Genomic DNA, 22,274 nt, shown 5'->3' with positions numbered 1-22,274 from the left:
TGAGACTGCAGCATCCTATGGTGGTTCTATTTACAATTTTTGAGGAACCTCCGTACTGTTTTCCATAGTATGCACCATAGCTGCACCAGTTTACATGCCTAGCAAAAGAGTGTACTTTTTGCCCTTAAATTCCAACTTTGAAATTAAGATTGCTATACAATTTTCTTTTACTTGATGTTAGATCAGTTTGTTTTGTCATCCACTTATTTTCAATATTTTGTACTTTCTTTAGGTTTGGCTTGGAAACTTCCATGAAGAGACTTTCTGCTACAGTGAGGTGAGAAGCCACCCATGCACTCAAGCCTGGCAATCTGGAGAAGTCTCAGGCACTTATACCCCCCCAACAGAGGAAACGCAGAGAGCTGCAGTCTGAGGCAGGACTTGTCTCCTCTGGGAAATACTGGATTTCCTTTGGCTCCAAAACGCTGACAAGAGTGGAGTCCTTCTGGTGGATTGACAAGCCTGGAGAAGATGCTACCTCGTTTGTTTAAAAGTTCAAGTCTGAGTTCCTGCCTCTCAGCTATATCAAACTTCCTTAAAAGTAAATGAAGTATAAGGAAGAGGTTACTCCCCAGCATTCTCAGGTATCCAAAGCATACCTAAGAAGCTGGGAGTCCGTTGCTTATTCTGTTGCCGCCATGCAGTCTAAGTAGTTTCGTAGCCAGAACCCAAGTTGTAAGATTACGATCCTCCACCCAACCATGGAAGAATTTGAAGATTTCTGCAAACATATTGTTTACATGGAGTCGCAAGGTGCACACCGAGCTGGCCTAGCCAAGGTAATTCCATCGAAAGGATGGAAACCTAGACAGAGGTACGATGATATCGATGACATCTTAATAGCCGCTCCCCTCCAGCAGGTGACCACTGGGCAGGCAGGTGTGTTTACTCAGCACCACAAAAAGAAGAAAGCCATGACCGTGAGCGACTGTCGCCGCTTAACAAAAAGCGAATGACACCAGACTCCATTCTTCTCTGATTTTGAGGTTCTGGAGCGAAAATGTTGGAAAACGTGCCCCTATGATTCACCAGTATACGGTGCGGATGTCAGTGGCTCCTCATTCGATGAAAACACAAAGCAGTGGAACCTTGGACACCTGGGAACCATTCAGGACCTGCTGGAACAGGGGTGCGGAGTGGTCATCGAGGACGTCAACACCCCCTACCTGTACTTCGGCCTGTGGAAGACCGCCTTCGCCTGGCACACGGAGGACGTACACCTTTACAGCATCAACTACCTGCACTTGGGGGAGCCCAAGACTTGGTACGCGGTGCCCCCGGAGCACGGCCGGCACCTGGGACGCCTGGCCAGGGAGCTTTTCCCGGGAAGCTCGCGGGGCTGTGAGGCCTTCCTGCGGCACAAGGTGACTCTCATCTCGCCCACGGTCCTCAAGGACAATGGCAACCCCTTCGGTCAGGTCACTCAGGAGGCTGGAGAGTTCATGGTGACGTTTCCCTATGGCTAACCCTCTGGCTTCAACTGCGCGGAAGCCATCAATGTTGTCACCCAGCGCTGGATCGATTATGGCAAAGGAATAGGGCTCTGCATGAGCTTTGGAAAGATCTTCGTCAGAATAAGGGAGATTTCAGGTGAGCACCCTTAGGATATTAAAAATGGGTTGTTGGTTGGGGACTCTAAAAGAGACCTATAATTACCAGCTGCGAAGGGAGTTGGATGTTAGAATAGTAAAATTAAGACCAGAGCTTTGTATGGTACTGAAATTGTGTGTGTGTGTGTGTGTGTGTTCTGTTTTCCTGAAGCAATATGGAATGGAGACTTTGTTTTCTTGGAGCAGCAAGGAAATAGGAAGGTGGGGAGGCTTTATCTTCCTTTCCAGCCAGGCTTGGAGATGGAACAATAAGATGCGTGTGGGCATGAGGAGGTGAGGAAGATGGGCCGTGTCCCTGGCGTGCACTGTCGAGAAGAAGGGAGACTTGGGGAGCTCTGCATTGTCACCAGACTGTGAGGCCCCCTTCCCTGGCCCCTCTCCAGAGCTGCAGAAGCTTTCCTTCCTCATCTTGCAGAGAGCGTGACCCCCAGGGGAAGCTGACTCTGTCCATTGTGAAGTTTTGTCCTTGGTGTGGGAAATTCCAGAAAGGCTATTACTCTGGATAGTAATGACAGTTCTCTATGCAGTATTCCTTCCCTATCACCTCCCCTGCAGCCTCCTGCTTTTCTTTTAATGGTGAAGTAAATGAATGGGATGCTGTTGATGTGGTTTTGTGTTGTCCCTCCAGCCACAAACTCAGTCCATCCCTGGACCCACTCTGTCTGCGTATGTGCAAAGTTGAATCTGAAGCGTGCTGTCTTTCGTGAAACAAACTTTTCCGTAGTCACTGCTTTGAGCTTTCCAGCAGTTCCTTAGAGGGGAGAACTGGACTTAGAGTCAGCAGAAATGGCATCGAAACCTGCGCTTTGCTACTCTCTAGTCGTGGGACCTTCAGCCAAAAAATCATTGCTTTTCTCTGAGCCAGAATTACAGTGCGAGAATTTTGTGAAGATACTGGGGCTGTAAATGTGACAGGCATGTAAGAGGTGCTCAGTTAATTTGATGTGCATTCATACACTCTCCTGGCCTCTAGGGCCAGCCCGATGCCTAGGACATCCACTCGTATTCTTTCTCTGATGCTCAGTTCTACTGTTGTTTTCCTCACCACACCCCCAGGCTTACACATTACTTTTCTTTTAATTAATAGACTTTATTTTCGCAGAGTACTTAGCAACAAAATTAAGTGGAAAATACAGAGGATTCCAACATACTCATTCCCAGGCTCCTCCACCGGCATCCACACTAGAGAGGAACATTTGTTACAGTCGAAGAACCTGCACTGGCACCTCATTATCACCCAGAGTCCTTAGTTTAATTTATTCACTCTTAGTGTTGTACAGTCTATGGATTTGACCAATGTATAATGACATGTATCTACACTTAATAATACCATACAGAATAGATTCATTGCCTAAAAATCCTCTGTACTCTGCCTAATCATTCCCCCCTCCCCCACCCTGACAACCACTGATCATTTTACTGCTTCCATAGTTTTGTCTTTTCCAGATGGCTTCTTTCACGTAGTAATATGCCTTTAAGTTTCCTCCACGTTTAGTGGTTTTATAGCTCATTTCCTTGTATTGGTAAATAATATTACATTGTATGATGTATGACCCTTTATTTATCCACTCACGTGCTGAAGGACATCTTGGTTGCTTCCAGTTTTATCTGCAATTATGAATAGAACTACTATAAACATTTGTGTGCAGGTTTTGGTGTGGATGTAAGTTTATAGTTCATCTGAGTGAATACCAAAGAGTGCGACTGCTGGATTGTATGGTGAGACTATATTTTGTTTTGTAAGAAACGGCCAACTTATTTTTTTTATTTTTATTTTTTTCGGTACGCGGGCCTCTCACTGCTGTGGCCTCTCCTGTTGCGGAGCACAGGCTCCGAACGTGCAGCCTCAGTTGCCATGGCTCACGGGCCTAGCCGCTCCGCAGCATGTGGAATCTTCCCAGACCGGGGCATGAACCTGTGTTCTCTGCATCGGTAGGCGTACTCTCAACCACTGCGCCACCATGGAAGACCAATATTAGCTGTTTTTAATAATATTCTGTTAGAGGTACAGAGAAACTTCTGTTGATCAAAAAAAAAATGAAAAAGAGCCTGAAAAGACAAGTCAAAGAGTGAGAACAGATATTGTGTTACTCATACCCAGTAAAGAAGTAACAAGCAGAACATATAACTACTACCAAGACAGACCACCCAGCGGAAAAATGGACAAAATACTTGATGAGGCACTTCCTGAAGGAGCACAACCAATCAGCCAATAATCATCAGAAAAATTGGTTCACCACTATTAGTAACCAATAAATGCAAATCATTATGAGGTACCCCTATGCCCTCACCTGATTGGCTAAAACTGAAAAGGCAGAAAATCACCAAAGGTTTGCAGAAGTGAAGGGTGATGAGCACCCTTGCATGCAGCTAGTGCGTAAACTGGTAAAACGTGTTGAAAAAATTTGGCAAGTTTACGTTTACATATTCTATGGCCAGTATACACGTCAGAGAATTTTCAGAGCAACGCTGTTTGAAAGAGGCCCAAAGTGGAAGCAACCCAAAGCCCCGTCAACAGTAGAAAGTTTATATGGTTGAATACTTTACAGAACTGAAACAGAAAAGTCCAGCTGCATGCAAGGGCGTAAGTGATGAAAAACTACACCAAAAATACGCTAAAGGACATAAATGCAATTGTGTTTCTTCAAGGTTATATAAAGTTTTCAAAAATGGACAGAGTTTTAATTTTATAATGTTTACCAAAATTACTATGTGAATAGTTAGGATAAGGTCAGTCCAGGAGGCAGAAGGGGCTGTAATCTGGGAAAAAGAGCACAAGTCAGGCAGCCAGGTGCCTGGCAATGTTGCATTTCTTGACCTGGGTAGTGGTTCCACTTCTGCTCACTCTATAGTTATTTGTTGAAGTGTACATATATGCTTTATAGATTTCTGTGGATACTTTATATTTCATAATATAAAGTATTTTAAAAAGTGCTCTAAAAGATTATGTCACATAGTGGTTCATAGAAGCATTTGGTTTATAATGTGCTGTATGGTAGACTGTTTCCAAAACTCAGATTATGTTTCAAATTTTTTTCATTCTAATATTGTTTATTGATGCCTTCTTCTGTTTGTTTATTATTTACAATATTATATTTAGTAATACCTAAATTTTGGGGCAATTTTAGATTTATAAAACATTGAGCACGTGGATCAGGGAGTATTGACCCAACCCCACTCCCATGTCCCCCTTTTAGTAACATCTTAATTCCCATGGTATGTTGATGACAATTAATGAAGCAATGTCAATATGTTACTGTCTACTAAAGGCTATCATTGGTTCACATTTCCTCAGCTTTTACCCAATGTCCTTTTTCTGTTTCAAGATCTCATCTAAAATATCAAATTACATTTAGTTTTCATGTCTCCTTAGGTTTCTCTTGGCTGTAACAGATTCTCAGACTTTCCTTGTTTTTGACCAAAAGTTTATATAGAAACCTGACAGTCTCGGGGAATACTGGTCAGGTATATTGTAGGGTGCCCCTCTATTGGAATTTGATGCTTTTCTTACGATTATTTTGGGTTTCTCTGTTTTTTTGGAGGAAGATTACGGAGGGAATTTTGTCACATTTTAATCACATCATATCAAGGACATATACTATCAAAGTAATTTATGGCTATTTTTTTTTTTTTTGGCCACGCCTTGCAGTTTGTGGGATCTTAGTTCCCTGGCCAGGGATCGAACCTGGGCCCTAGATGGTGAAGGCGCGGAGTGCTAACCACTGGACTGCCAGGGAATTCCCAGTTAATGACTCTTGATGTTGACCTGGTTGAAATGGTGTTTGGCAGGGTCCACCTCTATAAAATGACTAGCCCTCCCCGAGTCCCATCACCAGTTGCCACTCTGCACCAGCTTCTCACACGCAGGGAGCACTCTTTTGCTGTAGCAGGGAGTACTATATAATTTATTAACCAGTTCTTTCTTTATTTTATTTTTTAAGTAACAGACTTCTATTTTATTAATAATTTATATTTTTGTATATGGTTGTTTTCCCTTTTGTTTTCTGAATTGTTTTATCATTTTTATCTTTTTTTTCTTTCAAATAATTCTAAGGTATTTTTTTTAGTTTTTACTAACTCCTTGCAGACAACATAAAAATCAAGAGATTTTTTAGCTATTATGGGGATATTGTTGTAGATGTTATGTGGATATTCATTTTTAAATAATTATGGTGGTGTTCCCTTTTTTCATTATTGACTTTCAATTTTATTTCATGATTGAAAGAAAAGATTGATCAAGAGGGTACTCAATACGTAGATTCTGTGGAATTTTTATTGACATTTATTATGTGGTCTTAACAGCGGTACATTTTTGTAAATGTTTTATATGCGTTGAAAAGCATTTTACTATTTGGTTGCTGCAGGAATTATAATCAAAGTTGTTAACTTTATTGTTTATACTTTGATAACATTATGAATTTTCTTCTCTCCTCATGTATCAATTTCTGGAAGAACGGTGTTTGAAAAAACACCTCACACCATGATTGCAAATATGTCAGTTTTACCTTATAATTCTCAGTCTTTGTGTTCTGTGTCTCATTGCTATGTGTCTAGGTGTGTAAAGTGCATCATTGTAATCTTTCCCACGAGTTTTTCTTTTTCATAACTATAAGCTGCCCTTCTTTTACCTTATAAATGCATTCGATATTAATTGCTGCTAGACCAGGTTTCTTTTGTTTAATAATTGCTTGGTTTGACTTTCCCCCTCCTTTTATTTTCCACCTCTTAGTTCGCTGTAAGACTAGTTTAAAAAATCAAAGGGGCGCAGACAAAGTGGACTGACCAAAGGGAGCAATTACCATTGACTGGTGCTGATCAAATTACACCTTTTCCCAGGTAGAAAGCCAGAGCCATCAGGACATGGGTCTGCATTTGGAGGCCAGCTGCCCAGAGAACACTGTCTCTCTCTCTCTGGGTCCTTGAATATCTCCAACTGGAATCAGGATTTTGTTGGTAGAAGGTAGGTCAGTTTATTTCTGTAATTTGTGCTTATGAGCAAAAGAGTTATTTTCCTACCAGAAGTTTTAAAAAGTGACACTATTTATGCATATATAGAGAGAGAGCGAGAGAGAGGGTACTATACATTGGGATATCCTTTCCTTGAGTTTTTATTTTTAAACTATTTTCCAACTTGTGAAGTTAACTTTTTTCTTCATATTTTCTTGGTAAAAATCACAAAGGTTTTCAGGAAAAAGCACCTCATTTAGTGAACTGTGATCTTATGGGAATGAGAGGGTTTCTAGAACTGTGTAAGGAGTGTGTCAATTGGAAGGGATTTGAAAAATATGTGGGATCAAATTACAGATTTTGATTGGATATGAGCATATTAGATACGGGGTGGTACTGATTGAATTGAAATTGGTGTGGGACATATATAGCCAGGCTTTGAGCACAGCCTGTTTGATTCAGAGGCTGAATCCTTCAAGGAAACCATTTTCTGGGTCCTGTGTATCATCATTTGGAATTAAGATTTTAGACTGGCAGAAGGCAAGCACTTTTTTGGCCTTTTTTTTTTTTTCCTTTAAAGCATAAAGATGAAAGGGATGACATTTTATACCAGAAAGCCACTTTTTTTCCCTGGTAAAATTCACATTTATTTATGCATTTAAAGTACAAGCATTGCATGCATATCATTTTTAGATTTCTTCATTGGGGCCATGTATTTCTGTTATTAAAGGGATTAAAACCTTTTTACTCTTTCACTTTATAATTGCTTGTTAACTGGTGCATGGGATCTGTAGATTTTGTTTGCTAATCAGTGTCTAGAAACTTGGTTGAACCCTATATTTCTTTTTAACATCTTTCTTATAATTGCTTTAGAATGGTGTGTTAGTTTCTGCTTTATAGCAAAGTGAATCAGTTTTACATATGTGCCCATGTCTATTGCCTCTTGCAACTGCCTCCCTCCCACCCTCCCTATCCTGCCCCTCTCGGTGGTCACAAAACACCGAGCTGATCTCCCTGTGCTATATGGCTGCTGCCCACTAGCTACTTATTTTACATTTGGTAGTGTATCCATGCCGCTCTCTCACTTTCTCCCAGGTTACTCTTCCCCCTCCCATATCCTCAAGTCCATTCTCTGGTAGGTCTGCATCTTTATTCCCATCTTGCCCCTAGGTTCTTCATGACAATTTTTTTTTTAATTTTAGATTCCATATATATGTGTTAGCATATGGTGTTTGTTTTTCCCTTTCTGACTTAACTTCACTCTATATGACAAGCTCTAGGTCCATCCACCTCACTACAAATAACTCAGTTTCGTTCCTTTCTATGGCTGAGTAATATTCCATTGTATATATGTACCACATGTGCTTTATCCATTCATCCTGTTGATGGACACTTCGGTTGCTTCCATGTCCTGGCTATTGTAAATAGAGATGCAGTGAACATTTTGGTACATGACTCGTTTTTTTTTTTTTTTTTTTCTTTGCGGTACGTGGGCCTCTCACTGTTGCGGCCTCTCCCGTTGTGGAGCACAGGCTCCGGACGTGCAGGCTCAGCGGCCGTGGCTCACGGGCCCAGCCGCTCCGCGGCATGTGGGATCCTCCCGGACCGAGGCACGAACCCGTGTCCCCTGCATCGGCAGGCGGACTCTCAACCACTGCGCCACCAGGGAAGCCCCATGACTCGTTTTGAATTAGGGTTTTCTCACGGTATATACCCAGTAGTGGGATTGCTGGGTCGTATGGTAGTTCTATTTGTAGTTTTTTAAGGAATGTCCATACTGTTCTCCATAGTGGCTGTATCAATTTACATTCTCACCAACAGTGCAAGAGGGTTCCCTTTTCTCCACACCCTCTCCAGCATTTATTGTTTGTAGATTTTTTGATGATGGCTATTCTGACTGCTGTGAGTTGATACCTCAGTGTAGCTTTGATTTACATTTCTCTAATGATAAAAGATGTTGAGCATTCTTTCATGTGTCTGCTGGCAATCTGTATATCTTCTTTGGAGAAATGTTTGTTTAGGTCTTCTGCCCATTTTTGGAGTGGATTGTTTGTTTTTATAATGTTGAGCTGCATGAGCTGCTTGCAAATTTTGGAGATGAATCCTTTGTCAGTTGCTTCATTTGCAGATATTTTCTCCCATTCTGAGTGAACCCAATATTTCTAATAATTTGTCTATCAATGCAAATTAATGATCAGATTTTAATTAGAATGTTTCAGGTATTTACACATTAAGGATAATGCTTGTTAAGGATGTGTCTATTTGTGTTCTGTACTTTTTTCCTGCTTTTGTTTACATAGGCACTCTTTGTATAATGGTAGATTTTTATCTGCGTCCTCTGTTTTATTATAAGGTAATATGCTTGTACTTTTCTCTTATGCTTATGTTTTTACACTTTTCATTGTCTACAAATTGCATTTTGGTTTCAGTCATCATTTCTACTGGGTGTTATGTTTTGTTTTGTAATTGTTTCAGCTTATTTTATTGTTTTCCTTTCCCTAAATTATCTTTTGGTTTAAGCCACCCAGACTTTTCATTGTCTACAAATTGCATTTTGGTTTCAGTCATCATTTCTACTGGGTGTTATGTATTGTTTTGTAATTGTTTCAGCTTATTTTATTGTTTTCCTTTCCCTAAATTATCTTTTGGTTTAAGCCACCCAATTTCTTGAGTTGAGTGCTTAACACCTTTCTTTTCAAGCTTGCTTAATGTCCTTACTGTTCAGTTAGGTTTTAATTCCTCTTTTTCTGTCTTATGATTTGTCATAATTCTTCATTTTTAAATTTCAGCTTTATTGTTGCATAATTGACTTTTAAAATTGCAAAATATTCAGTCAACTTTGTGGTGATTTGATATACATTGTGAAAGGATTCCCCCCATCTAGTTAATTAACACATTTCCTTCATATATTTACTTTCTTTGGTAAGAACATTTAAATCCTACTCTTCTGGAAAATTTCAACTATACATCACATTGTTATCAACTATAATCACCATGGTTAACATTAGCTCCTGAGACTTTATTCACTGTGTACCCTTTTACCCTCCCTTCCCTGCCCTCCCCCGCAACCACTTTTCTACTCTGGTTCTGTAAGTTTTACTTTTTTTTTTTTTTTTTTTTAAGATTCCCCATATAAGTGATACCATGCCATACTTCTCTTTCTCTGTCTTATTTTACTGGACATAGTACCCTCCAAGACCATCCATATTGTTGCAAATGACAAAATTTCATTCTTTTTATGGCTGAGTAGTTTTCAGTTGAATCTATGTACCACATCTTCTGTATCCATTCAACCATCGCTGGACATGTTGGTTGTTTCCATATCTTATCTATTGTGAATGTGGGAGGGTAGATATCTCCTTGATATTCTGTTTTTATTTCCTTTAGCTATATACCCAGAAGTGAGACTGCAGCATCCTATGGTGGTTCTATTTACAATTTTTGAGGAACCTCCGTACTGTTTTCCATAGTATGCACCATAGCTGCACCAGTTTACATGCCTAGCAAAAGAGTGTACTTTTTGCCCTTAAATTCCAACTTTGAAATTAAGATTGCTATACAATTTTCTTTTACTTGATGTTAGATCAGTTTGTTTTGTCATCCACTTATTTTCAATATTTTGTACTTTCTTTAGGTTTGGCTTGGAAACTTCCATGAAGAGACTTTCTGCTACAGTGAGGTGAGAAGCCACCCATGCACTCAAGCCTGGCAATCTGGAGAGGTCTCAGGCACTTATACCCCCCCAACAGAGGAAACGCACAGAGCTGCAGTCTGAGGCAGGACTTGTCTCCTCTGGGAAATACTGGATTTCCTTTGGCTCCAAAACGCTGACAAGAGTGGAGTCCTTCTGGTGGATTGACAAGCCTGGAGAAGATGCTACCTCGTTTGTTTAAAAGTTCAAGTCTGAGTTCCTGCCTCTCAGCTATATCAAACTTCCTTAAAAGTAAATGAAGTATAAGGAAGAGGTTACTCCCCAGCATTCTCAGGTATCCAAAGCATACCTAAGAAGCTGGGAGTCCGTTGCTTATTCTGTTGCCGCCATGCAGTCTAAGTAGTTTCGTAGCCAGAACCCAAGTTGTAAGATTACGATCCTCCACCCAACCATGGAAGAATTTGAAGATTTCTGCAAACATATTGTTTACATGGAGTCGCAAGGTGCACACCGAGCTGGCCTAGCCAAGGTAATTCCACCGAAAGGATGGAAACCTAGACAGAGGTACGATGATATCGATGACATCAATAGCCGCTCCCCTCCAGCAGGTGACCACTGGGCAGGCAGGTGTGTTTACTCAGCACCACAAAAAGAAGAAAGCCATGACCGTGAGCGACTGTCACCGCTTAACAGTGAATGACACAAGCCTCCATTCTACTCTGATTTTGAGGATCTGGAGCGAAAATATTGGAAAACGCCCCTGTGATTCACCAGTATACGGTGCGGACGCCAGTGGCTCCTCATTCGATGAAAACACGAAGCAGTGGAACCTTGGACACCTGGGAACCATTCAGGACCTGCTGGAACAGGGGTGCGGAGTGGTCATCGAGAGCGTCAACACCCCCTACCTGTACTTTGGCATGTGGAAGACCGCCTTCGCCTGGCACACGGAGGACGTACACCTTTACAGCATCAACTACCTGCACTTGGGGGAGCCCAAGACTTGGTACATGGTGCCTCTGGAGCACGGCCGGCACCTGGGACGCCTGGCCAGGGAGCTTTTCCCGGGCAGCTCGCGGGGCTGTGAGGCCTTCCTGCGGCACAAGGTGGCTCTCATCTCGCCCACGGTCCTCAAGGACAACGGCATCCCCTTTGGTCGGGTCACTCAGGAGTCTGGGGAGTTCATGGTGACGTTTCCCTATGGCTACCACTCTGGCTTCAACTGCGCGGAAGCCATCAATGTTGCCACCCAGCGCTGGATCGATTATGGCAAAGTGGCCTGGGAATAGGGCTCTGCATGAGCATTGGAAAGATCTTCGACAGGATAAGGGAGATTTCAGGTGAGCACCCTTTGGATATTAAAAATGGGTGGTTGGGTGGGGACTCTAAAAGGGACCTATAATTACCAGCTGCAAAGGGAGTTGGATGTTCGAATGGTAACATTAAGACCAGAGCTTTGTATGGTACTGAAATTGTGTGTGTGTGTGTGTGTGTGTGTGTGTGTGTGTGTGTGTGTGTGTGTGTGTGTGTGTCTTCTGTTTTCCTTAAGCAATATGGAATGGAGACTTTGTTTTCTTAGAGCAGCAAGGAAATAGGAAGGTGGGGAGGCTTTATCTTCCTTTCCAGCCAGGCTTGGAGATGGAACAATAAGATGCGTGTGGGCATGAGGAGGTGAGGAAGATGGGCCGTGTCCCTGGCGTGCACTGTCGAGAAGAAGGGAGACTTGGGGAGCTCTGCATTGTCACCAGACTGTGAGGCCCCCTTCCCTGGCCCCTCTCCAGAGCTGCAGAAGCTTTCCTTCCTCATCTTGCAGAGAGCGTGACCCCCAGGGGAAGCTGACTCTGTCCATTATGAAGTTTTGTCCTTGGTGTGGGAAATTCCAGAAAGGCTATTACTCTGGATAGTAATAACAGTTCTCTATGCAGTTCTGCTTCCCTATCACCTCCCCTGCAGCCTCTTACTGTTCTTTTAATGGTGAAGTAAGTAAATGGGATGCTGTTGATGTGGTTTTGTGTTGTCCCTCCAGCCACAAACTCAGTCCATCCCTGGACCCACTCTGTCTGCGTATGTGCAAAGTTGAATCTGAAGCGTGCTGTCTTTCGTGAAGCAAACTTTTCCGTAGTCACTGCTTTGAGCTTTCCAGCAGTTCCTTAGAGGGGAGAACTGGACTTAGAGTCAGCAGAAATGGCATCGAAACCTGCGCTTTGCTACTGTCTAGTCGTGGGACCTCCAGCCAAGCAATCATTGATTTTCTCTGAGCCAGAATTACAGTGCGAGAATTTTGTGAAGTTACTGGGGATTTAAATGTGACAGGCATGTAAGAGGTGCTCAGTTAATTTGATGTGCATTCATAGACTCTCCTGGCGTCTAGGTCCAGCCCAATGCCTAGGACATCCGCTCGTATTTTTTCTCTGATGCTCAGTTCTACTGTTGTTTTCCTCACCATTCCCCCAGGCTTACACGTTACTTTTCTTTTAATTAATTGACTTTATTTTTACAGAGTACTTAGGAACAAAATTAAGTGGAACATACAGAGGATTCCAACATACTCATTCCCAGGCTCCTCCACCAGCATCCACACCAGAAAGGAACATTTGTTACAATCGAAGAACCTGCACTGACACCTCGTTATCACCCAGAGTCCTTAGTTTAATTTATTCACTCTTGGTGTTGTACAGTCTATGGATTTGACCAATGTATACTGACATGTATCTACACTTATAATACCATACAGAATAGATTCATTGCCTAAAACTCCTCTGTGCTCTGCCTAATCATTCCCACCTCCCCCACCCTGACAACCACTGATCATTTTACTGCTTCTGTAGTTTTGTCTTCTCCAGATGACTTCTTTCATGTAGTAATATGCCTTTAAGTTTCCTCCATGTTTAGTGGTTTTGTAGCTCATTTCCTTGTATTGTATGATGTATGACCCTTTATTTATCCACTCACGTGCTGAAGGACATCTTGGTTGCTTCCAATTTTTCCTGTGATTATGAATACAACTACTATAAATATTTGTGTGCAGGTTTTCGTGTGGATGTAAATTTTCAGCTCATCTGAGTGAATACCAAATAGTGTGACTGCTGGATTGTATGGTGATACTATATTTAGTTTTGTAAGAAACCGCAAAGTTTTTTTTTTTTGTCGGTACACGGGCCTCTCACTGCTGTGTCTTCTACCTTTGCGGAGCACAAGCTCCAGTCACGCAGGCTCAGCGGCCATGGCTGACGGGTCCAGCCCTTCCGCGGCATGTGGATTTTCCCGGAATGGGGCTCGATCCTGTGTCCCCTGCATCGGCAGGCGGACTCTCAACCAGTGCGCCACCAGGGAAGCCCTGCTAATTATTTTTACCGGTAGAAAACTGATTTTTTTTTGTTTTGCTCATGATCTACCGCATGTTTGCACAAAAGGTCACACATACCCATTTACAAAATCCACTCCTTGTCGTATTTGTCCTTGTTGCACTGTTACAAAGGCAAGGTAAAGATTTCACAGTCAAGAGCCGGAGGACCCAGCCTTTATACAGACTCCTACACCAACTTGTTTAGTAGTCTTTCAACAAATCAGGTTTCGATGGTTCTCCACTTACCACTTTAGGCAAAATGAGCTTTAAGCCACATTGCACCTCTGTTAGAGTTTGTACATAACAAGTTCAGATCAGGGCAAACATAATTGGTGCTAAATAAATATTACCTATTAGCATTATTACTTAGGAGCCCAACGTTGTAAGGTGGACATTAGAACCTGTACTTAAACGTAACTTGTAGAGGTTGGAGTTCGTGTCTTGGGACTCCTCTAAGATTTATATAAAGCGTCAGTTATGGATCTGTATGACTTCCTGTCCACAGTGAATTATTCGTAGAGATTAACCATTACACCAATTCAGTTTCCGTGTGTGTAAGGATTCCTTTCCAGATATTCGGAAATAACTTCACCATGATATTTATGTCGTTAGATTGTGACCATATATGGGTCTTGAAGTTGCTTTTTACCCCAATGTTTGTGTTACCTTTCATCACTTTAAATAGGAAAGCACAAACAGTTGGTAGGAATTGGCTCCTGAGATAAGTGGAATGGACACTGATCTGAGTTGCAGAGATCCTGGTGAGGAGCAGCCCTTGCCCATCCCGCTCTGCTCACCAGCCGCTCAAACTGAAATGCCTCCCAAGCTCCTTGTCATTGACCTGCAGTGATTACAGGGTAATAGTGAGACCCTTCTCACGGTTCCTCAGCAAGTGGTGGGTGTTAGGGGCATAAGCAGTTTCAGGGAGGACAGAGGAAGGGGCAGAACTGAGCCCTGTTGGGCATGGGTAACATGTTGGAGGTGCCACTCAAGCAAAATGCAACATTTGTGTGGCCGGGTTTCTGGATTTTTGTAAGATCCTGGCATTCAGTATCCTCGTGCCCTAAATGTTCAGGCCCCTCTACCTAACAAAGAGCTACGTCCAGTCCTGCAGACGTCAGAGAGCATCTTTTCTTTGTCTCATCTCTCAGCGAGCCTTTTCTCAAAAGCTTCACATGGTGTCTATATATTTCAGTGCCCATTGACTCACTCTCTTATTGATTCATTCATTCAGCACATGTTTGCTAAGCACTTACCGTGTACCAGGCACTGTTTGTGGAATTGGGGACACACAGTGAAAAAGGCAAAGTTTCAGTTCTCCTGGAGCTTATATTGTTATTATAAAGAGAGACATAACAAGTCAAGCAGTCATAGGGCTAGGAGAAAAAATAAAGCAGAGTAAGGGGTTAGAGAGTGACAGGACTGCTATGTCGGAGAGGGTGGCCTCTTGGGAGTGTGGTCTTCGAATGCATGCTGTGGACAAGGGAGTGACAGCATCATTCTAGGCAGAGTGACAACACATGCAAATACCTGCGGTGAGGGCACCCTTAAGGGGCTCACAGATTAGCCAAGTGGCTGGAGAGCAGGAGAGAGGCGGCCGGAACTGAGGCGGGGGGAAGGCATAAGATGTCATAACTCAGTGAAGGCAAAGTCCTCCCACTGAGTGATTGGGGCCATTGGTGTTTTAGGTGACCTGGAGATGGAGAAATTTGGGGGCCACAGAGTCTTTGAAAGCATGGAGAATTCACAGCCATCCCTGGAAATGGCTCTATCTTTCCTACCAGATGCAAATCCTAAGAGCAGAATGTCTGTATGTTCTCGTTTCCTGCTGTACCAGCTGACATGTCACGTTTCTGACTTTTATTGCATTAGGTGGGACTTGAACAGAGCCAGCAGATCACTGATATTCACTAAGTTGACAACAGCTATTCCAGCTATGTATGAGCAACAGCAAATCAATGCAGTCAATATTTTGGAATTGTGCTGAGGCCCATATGCAAATAATGTGGAGGGCAGTGAAGGAATCTCCTCAGGAGACTTCAGGAGAAATTCTCTGGAAAAAGAGCTACCAGGTGAGAGATCAGGTGTGAGAGTTGAACGGGCTATAGATTTAGAATTTGAGGCTATGTACGGGAAATGCTGGGTCCAAGGACGGATAATTTTTAGGAAAGAGCTAGGATTAAGAATTTGCAAAGCAAGAGCTCAGGATCCATTCCCTGGGAACGTCAAGGGTCTTTTGCATAAGTTTCTTTTTCCTGAGAAACTCCTTAGTGACCAGGTGACCTAACCTCAGCTCTCTTGTGGTATATCACCTTGACTGTACTTACACACGACCCTCTAGGACCCTGAGAACTTTATTAACCTATGGTTTAGCTCATGGATTGAACCAGATTAAAACAGTTGATAATGATCTTTCTTGGCTTTCTCTGTTTAGTGAGGACTCAGTGAATATTGTCGATTGAGTGAATGACTTGAAACCACCAATAGAAATGACAAAAAGAGCTAGTATCACAAGAAACACCTAAAATAAATAAATAATTCCTATTACAGCATAATTGCTTTCATGTTAATTGTTCTTTAAAATAAGATACTCAGTTCTAAGCTGGGGTTTGAAATAACTTACAGAGCCAGACAATAAACTCTGTTTCTCTTATTCCAATATGAGACCTTCATGCATTGACTCGACAAATATTAAGCACCCTCACCATGCCAGGCTAGTCCTACATGCTAAGGAAACATAGTATGACGTTTGTGATCTGCTTGGAGACACACAGGCAGTTAGGCAGTTTCACCACGCCACAGCTTCTTCCCGGCTACCATAACCATAGCCAGGCTCTCCGCCAAACCGCTGGTTTTAGAACCTCTAAAGAAAGGTATCTTTTTTTTTTTTTAAATTTATTAATTTATTTATTTTTGGCTGTGTTGGGTCTCGTTTCTGTGCGAGGGCTTTCTCCAGTTGCGGCAAGCGGGGGCCACTCTTCATCGCGGTGCACGGGCCTCTCACTGTCGTGACCTCTCTTGTTGAGGAGCATAGGCTCCAGACGTGCACCAGACGCGCAGGCTCAGTAGTTGTGGCTCACGGGCCCAGTTGCTCCACGGCATATGGGATCTTCCCAGACCAGGGCTCGAACCCATGTCCCCTGCATTAGCAGGCAGATTCTCAACCACTGCGCCACCAGGGAAGCCCAAGAAAGGTATCTTTTACTGGGAACAGTCAGCCTCAAGTTCAGGGCCAAAGCCTCATGGGGCTCTCAGAGCTGTTTCACTCTGTTCTCGGGCACATGGCAGCTCTCTTGTTCACTTTTCTCACTCGTACCTGACAGATGGGCACAGGTCACCTTTTGGGAGAGTGATAGCTACTCCGGGCATTCCTTTCTTACCAGGTGTGCAGGGGGATGGGACTGGCTTTGAATGCTCCCACTGGCTGCTTCACTCTAGGAAGTGAGTGTGGCTTACTGTCAAATCCCTCCCTTCCTCCATTCCGTTTTCCCACTATCTCCCCCCTTGCTGTGGACCGAATGTTTCCTCCTCAAATTCATATGTTGACACCTTAATCTCCAGTTAGGGATTTGCAGGTGGGGCCATTGGGAAGTAATTAGATCATGAGGGTGGGGCCCTCATGAATGAGATTAATTCCCTTCTAAAAAGAGAGACGATTATTCTCTTCAGCATGTGAGGATGCAACAAGAAGGTGGCTGTCTGTAAACCAGGAAGAGAACCCTCACCAAGAACCTGACCATGCTGGCACCCTAGTCTTGGGCTTCCTGCCTCCAGAACTGTGAAAAGAAAATGGTGCTCAATGCCCCCACATTATGGTAAAGAATGTTGACCTAAAGAGGCATCAAACTTCTACCTGTCCAAGGTATCCACATCTACGTGGGTCTCAGTTATATCACCTTTCTGAGATCTTGGCTAAGATAAAGGGATGGGTACCAGATGCTGCCACCAACTCCAGGCCAAGTATTAAGAGCAGCTTCTCTCTTTCTTGGGAAATGGGTCAGTCATGTTATCATTTGCCATTGCTATCTTGGACATTGGTTTAAAAATGAGCTATATAGTGTGGCCCTGATGAAGTTAGGAGAGCTATATGTATTTTATATCTGTATCATCTATGAAATACTCATTTACTACTGTTTATGTGCTGTGTATTTTTCTAAGCTCTTTGTATCCTGAATTTCATCACATCTAAGATGCCACTGATTATAAGCTACACCATTATTTTTCCTACCACTGAGGCAACTAAACTCTGCTATGCTATCGACTGTTAATTGCACCTCAATTTCAGACATGTTAAAATGTGAAAAATGCATGGCTTAGAATTAATGAAACATGGTATATTAATGCATGTTGTCTTAATGAAAACAACTCTAGGAGGTAGGTTCTATCACTATCCTGATTTCGTACATGAGGAAACTGAGGCATAGAGAGGTTCCACACTATGCCCAGGAGCACACTGCATTTGCACCCAGACAGTCTAACTCCAGGGCCCAGCTCATAACCACTACAGTGCTCTCCCTGCAGATAAGGAAAGCTGAAAAAAAAAAGTTTCAGCAAAGTTATTTTAAATATTTCTCTGCATGAGGAGACTCAAAGTTATTCTTGTCTGCAGTTGTCGCCTAACATCTGGATCAATATCCAAAAGCTGAGCAATCCGGAAGTGCTCAGGAGTTCTATGGACCATCTGTGTATTTTAGTGCAAGCTCATGGGGTGAGAGTGTGCATGTGGACACATGGCTGCTTCTGTGAGGACTGAGGTTGTCTAGTATTACTTCTAGACATCATCCAAGGTTTAGCTTTGCTAGAAAGAAGACACCACTTCTGCCCACAGTTTCAGGAGAGCGTGATTCAGCCTCCTGTTGGCTTGGGTGTCAACCACCACTTTTGACTGTGAGGCCTTCTGCTTCTCACTTGAGGGTTGAGCGTGGTGTGCTTTCTTAGGTTTAGTCATGATTAGGAATATAAATCAGGCATCCTCACCCAAGTAGCACCTACTCCTCAGCCTCCTTGCCTCTCCTCATAATGCAAATGGGGTTAATTTCCTCACTACCTGTCAATTTCATACAAGAGTTGACAATCCACAGAGACGAGTGACAAAGGAGTAGCTTCAGGGAGCTAGAAATTTAATCATTATTCTAGTTCACAAGCCACAGTTCCAACGTATCTCGTCATTAAGTATGATTTTACACCATTGCTACTGTTTCCAGAGCTCCTTCTCCCCAGATTAGCTTCAGCGACCTTTCTGTGCCCTCACAGCACATAGCTCTCTTAAAGAGCACTTCTCACACTGTATCGGAACTCCTTGTCTGTCTGTCTGTCTGTCTGGCTTCCCTACCTACTTCAGGTTCTGTGGTACAAAGTTCTGTATGTGTCTTGCCCTGGGCTAGAGGTGACACAGCATGAAGTCTACGTTACAGAACTGACTGGTGGCGTGAACGTTCCCCAGCGTTGCCTTTCCCTGTCTCATGCAGAGCATCAGTTAACTTCTGCTTTCTTTTCTGGTTACCCATGGAGCCCTGCGAGGTGCTGGCATGAGAGCAGGGACCAAGTCTAAGCTCGATCCTCCCTGGATACTCGGCATCTAGCCAGTGCTCATGGTAGATGTTTTTAAAACATTTTGAAAATGAATGAATGGACTAGAGCCAAGAGACTCCAAGTGAAATTTCATGGAAGGGTTTCTCTCCCTTTCTTTTATTCATTTATTTAATCCCTGTATTGAATACTTACGGTATAGCAGGCACTATGCATATATTTGAGGGGGAAGGTAGCAATTAGATACAGGGGAAATACTGGTATTAATAGACACAATCAGGGAGTTCCCTGGTGGTCCCATGATTAGGACTCTGTGCCTCCACTGTAGGGGCCTGTGTTCAATCCCTGGTCAGGGAACTAAGGTCCCACAAGCTGCAAAAAAAAAAAAAAGGCACAATCAGAAAGGGCCCTTAACATCACATAGAGCAGGAGGAGGGCACGGGGTGAGTGAGGACATGCTTGTTAGGAAGATAGATGAGTTGAGGACCTAATGTTTGGCTGAATTGTGTTTAAAAAAAAAAAGAATGAAAAAAAGTAAATGAAAGAGTTGAAGGGATGGGAATACAAGGTGAGAATTCCAGGCCAAGGGAAGTATTTCATGATGTAAAGTCTCAGGGACAAGAGAGAGCACTGTCTGTGGTAGAAACTGCAAGAAGTTGAATAGTACTGCTCAGAGCAAAGATGGCCAGGTGGCACTTGCCAGAGGTGAGGCCCAAGAGGAAGGGATCAGATCTCAGTGGTATTGGGGGTCAGGTAGGGAGCAGCGTTTCATCCTAAGGCACATGGAGAGCGATTGACGGGCTGTAAGAGTAGAAGGTCATCAGATTTATTTTAGGAAGTCACTCCAGCGGCAGAATGGATTGGCGGGGATGAAGGGATTCAAAAGTGTGTATGAGAGAAGAGGTGGTGAGGACTGCAGGGCTGGAGAAGGGTCTAGTTTGACTCATGTCTTCAAACAGCTTGGAAGAGAATCAACCAAACCACTGAAATCCAAGTAGAAAGTCATTTTATTCCACATCAGCCATTCTTTTTCCCCTCAGGTCTTTGCTGACAGCTGTTGACACAGGTTGGATTGGCCTGGGTGTGAGTGCTGAGGCCTAAGAGGATCTGGTTAGAAACCTTGTCCCCAGGAGAAGAGAGTCAGTGGCAAAGGAAAGGGACCAGAGGTGACCAAATGGAGACAGCGAATTATCGCTCATAAAGATGCTGGGAAAGACAGACTTCCCCTAGAATGAGCTGTCAGTAAAAACTTTAATTAGATCAAGGTACTCCCATGATGTACTGTGTTCTAGAATCTTGGGTTGAGGACATTTGTAATTTGCAAAAGTAAACTCAATATCATCTTATAACTTCTCTTTGGAAAGCAGGCAAAGAAAAAGAAGCTTTCTTGTTTGTACTATAAACTAAAAGGAACTAAAGTAGATAACATCAGCCTGGCTGTGGGATGTGCAAATGTTCTGTGTTATGTGCGTGTTGGTCACTGACAGGGGTCTGGGGAAAAAGTAGAATTTGCCAAAGGGGGTGGGGGAGTAGTGGCAGAGATAGTTATGCTTATCAAATGGGGGAGCAGGGATCAAGAAAGTTTGAAAAACAGTAAATTAAAATCATATAAGTGCTTTAGTCATAAAAACTGAGAATTTATTTATATATTCTGCATTTTTTCAAACAGAACATAATTAACAAATTTAACATCTATTACTCCAGACTCTGTTGTAGCCAATGGGACCCAGAGACTAAGAAGGGACCAACCTGTCCCCCAAAGTACATGATCTAGTAGAGAAGACAGAGGAACGATTAATACCCTTACATGACAAGTAGCATAATAGAGCATGTATAAAGAACATGAGAGAGAGAGGGATTGATTTCTAGTCGTTTAATTGTGTTTAGAGTTGACAACAGGAATCGACATTGGGGACATGTATAATCCTAGACAGTAATATAAATATTAAAAAATCCCGTGAAAACCCTAATCCTCACAGCTTCCCATGGAGGACATGGCAGAGATGTACAAGGGTAAGGATGACCTGGCTGAGGGACAAGTACCACATGACCAGGGTCATGAACTCCAGATCAAAGGGGATTCCAAGTAAGGTTGTTACTGTGACATCACACTGTATGTGCCTTTTTTTGTTTTTTTAATTAAGAAATAAATATAGGTTTCATTTCAGAGGCCAAACATAGTCAACCTTTTCAGGTACTGAAGCCTCCAAGAATTGGTTCTTAAGCTCCAAAATGTGCTCTTCTGACAATTTCTCTCCTATTTTATAGGCTCACCTCATGGATTTGCTGTGACTTAGAGGAAAGGCCAAGCTTAGGAAGCAGATGGGCCTGGCTCAAATCTGGCTCAGGACTCACTGATTATGCCATCTTGGACAAGCATCTGAACGCTCTGGTCCAGGTCCCCACGTGGCACACTGAGGAAATAATATTAAATAATAAGATGTGAGGGAAGGCACCCGAGTAGGCACTCTGCTTCTGTCTCTACCACCACCGCAGTAAAGGTACCGTCTCTCATCTGGATCTTTATCAATGTTTGTCTTCATTTATTCTGGGCCACTCCAGTCTGTCCATTTCTGCACAGAAAACAAATGTGATTGTGTCTCCGACATTGAAAGATCAAAAGCCTCAACATGATTTATATAATATTTCTTTCCAAACTGCAGGACATGAGCCATTAGTGGGTCATAGAAACAACTTTGTGGGTTACCAGCAGCATATTTTTTAAAGGGGAACAAAATAGAACACAGCAGAAATACTAGATTGCAATGTCAATTTTAAGCATAAGGATTGTTACATGAAGCTTGTTTTCACATTATGGGTCCGGGTTTTAGTATTTTCTGAGAGAAGAAATAAGTGCACCTGTGAAATAAAAATAGGACAATGGTGGGGGCAGGGAAGGAAGCTATATACACTTGAAAAAGCTAAGGGGACAGAAATGACCTGTTAAAAATTAAAAGTTTGATAGGAGAAATGAAAAAGACAATAGAAGTAGGTTTACAAGATAAAGATGAGAAAAACTTTCAGAAGACAAAGCACAGTGATAAAGGGAAAGAAAATTGGAAGAAGAAAAGACACAAGAATTGGAGGTCCAGTCCATGAGGTGTGATATCCAAATACAGGAGAAAATGTACAGAGGGAAATACTAGAGGAAGTTGTCAAAGAAGGAACTAAAAAGTTTTCATAACACTAA

At 42.7% G+C, this 22,274-nt stretch overlaps 2 pseudogenes; both read left to right on the top strand.

Annotated features, from left to right (window-relative positions):
- The first annotated feature begins 638 nt into the window (after positions 1–638).
- LOC103068750 (lysine-specific demethylase 4D pseudogene) lies at positions 639–1,604 on the top strand (annotated as a pseudogene).
- An 8,993-nt stretch (positions 1,605–10,597) lies between these two features.
- On the top strand, positions 10,598–11,498 carry LOC103068479 (lysine-specific demethylase 4D pseudogene; annotated as a pseudogene).
- The last annotated feature ends 10,776 nt before the right edge of the window (positions 11,499–22,274 follow it).

This window comes from Lipotes vexillifer, unplaced genomic scaffold, assembly GCF_000442215.2.
Source record: "Lipotes vexillifer unplaced genomic scaffold, Lipotes_vexillifer_v1.1 scaffold1160, whole genome shotgun sequence".
NCBI classification, from domain to species: domain Eukaryota; kingdom Metazoa; phylum Chordata; class Mammalia; order Artiodactyla; family Lipotidae; genus Lipotes; species Lipotes vexillifer.
This window is presented reverse-complemented; position numbering and strand designations above follow the sequence as displayed.